Source organism: Chinchilla lanigera, unplaced genomic scaffold (genome assembly GCF_000276665.1).
Source record: "Chinchilla lanigera isolate Chin_1 unplaced genomic scaffold, ChiLan1.0 scaffold00122, whole genome shotgun sequence".
NCBI lineage: Eukaryota > Metazoa > Chordata > Mammalia > Rodentia > Chinchillidae > Chinchilla > Chinchilla lanigera.
In genome coordinates, this window is record NW_004955523.1 from 515,324 (window position 1) to 517,243 (window position 1,920).

Genomic DNA, 1,920 nt, shown 5'->3' on the forward strand with positions numbered 1-1,920 from the left:
TTTTTTTTTTTTTTTTTTTTTTGGAGAAAAGGACTGGGGAATAGGACAGCGCCTGAGAGACAGGAAGGGTCCCAAATGGGTTTCCCTAAATCATTTCTTTAAATGGCTCTCAGCTCCTGCTGTCCTTCATTTCCCCCGGTAAATAAACTCACATCAAGTAATGTAATGGGCTGAACTGGGACGCCCCCGTTCATATGTCGAAGTCCTCTGCCCCACTGCCACCTCTGAAAGTGTTACTGGAAATACGACGTTTAAAGAGGATTAAATACGCCAGGTCTGGTGTGTATGCCTCTAACACCAGCTACTCATGAGGCTGAAGCAGGATGCACAGAAGTTTGAGGTCATTCTGGGGAATTCTGTGAGGCCCTCTCTCTGAAAACAGAGAGAGAGAGTGCTTGCCTAGTGTACGGGAATCTCTGGGTTCCAGCCAGAGATTTTTTTACCACGAAAAAAAAAAAAAAAGAAAAAGGTTATGTGAGACTGTTAGAGTGGACCCTAATCTAATGTGACTATTGACCATATACAAAGGAGAGGTTTGGACGGGGATATGTGCGTGCACAGACGAAGGACCATGTGAAGACAGCGTCTGCTAACCAAGGAGAGGCCTCAGCCCCAGTAACCCCTGCGACACCTTGATCCCAGACTTCTAGTCTCCAAAATGGAGAGGAAATACGCTGCTGCCGCCGAAGCCACCCATTCTGTGGTATTTTGTCATGGAGCCCTAGCAAACTAATATATGCAGGAATCAAAGTTTCGCTTCACTGTCCTCAGAAGTCTGATTTGATTTGGTTAGTGATTAAACAAGTGCAGTTCAAACACTTACTGGGTTTACAAAATTTTGTCATAAGTTCCAACTTTTAAAAAAAATGAGGTTCTAATGAAATTGAGACAGAAAGCAGAAACTGAAGACTGGTTAACAATTTCCAAAACATGTGCTCTCCAGCGTTCTTAGAGCTCTGTTTTCCTTCGGTCGGAAAAGCTGTGTGGTACTGGGAATGTACCCAAAAGCTGAGGAGCCCTGGTGTCCTCATTTGTAACTCCAGGGAGCTGAGCGGGTTTCTCATCCTCCGCAACTCTGAAAGCCATTAACGCGAAGACGCGAAGCTCTGGACTTGTCCGCCGAGGGCCCACCAGCCACGGGCGCGGGACTGGCACGCAGAACCCCGGCCTGCGCTCTTCCCCTTCCCCTCCCCAACCTCCCTTCAGCCCTCCGAGCTTACATCCTAGTGAAGAAACGTAAGCAAATAAAAAGAATCGAGTCAAATGATAGCACAGGGGCCCAGGATACGGCTCCGTGGCACAGTGCGATGCCCAGTACCCAAAACCCCAGAGTCGCAGCTGGTAAACAGTGCGCACAGAGGGTAGAAGAGAAGGAAGGAGGCGAGAGCCGCACGCCGAGTTACTCGCGCAGTCCCGGCGTTCCGGGCGCTGCGCGGCGGGTGCAAACGCCGGCCTGGGCATCTCAGGCGTTTAGCAAGATCCCACCTCAAAATTTAAAAATGCCATAAAGGTCTGGGGGTGTAGCTCGGGGTGAAGGCCCTGGCTCAACCCCCAGTACCGCAGAAGAAGAACGGGGAACGGGCGTGAAAGACAGGGAGCAAGAGGGAGGCGGTGGAGTCCGGGTCAAGAAGCAACTGAGAGGCAAGAGCGCGAGGAGCGGCGCCAGGCGCTATCGGGAAGTGAGCGACCGGCCCGCGGCACCTGGTGCGCAGGCGCACTAGGTCGCAGGAGGACGCGCGCTCCCGGCGAGTCTCAGGCGCATGCTCGGGGGCCCGCGCGTGCCCGAGCCTAGGGGCGCGTACGTTGTCCGAGGACGTTGACGTCGGCGAGTCGGGGAAGCGAGGCTCGAGGTGACTTGGGGGGCAGCTCGCGCCGGATGGCTGACGCGGGAGTTGGCGCGCCCGAGCCCCGGGAGCGCTG

General features: G+C 53.7%; 1 protein-coding gene across 2 annotated transcripts in view; it reads left to right on the top strand.

Annotated features, from left to right (window-relative positions):
- Positions 1-85: 85 nt before the first annotated feature.
- Mlh3 (mutL homolog 3) overlaps positions 86-1,920 on the top strand; it is a 31,849-nt gene continuing 30,014 nt past the window's right edge. The window contains exon 1 of one of the 2 annotated variants that reach the window (XM_005409373.2): positions 86-1,850. The gene's annotated coding sequence lies outside the window, so the exon portion shown is untranslated. The remainder of the gene's footprint in view (positions 1,851-1,920) is intronic. The other variant, XM_005409376.2, reaches the window with a different exon arrangement.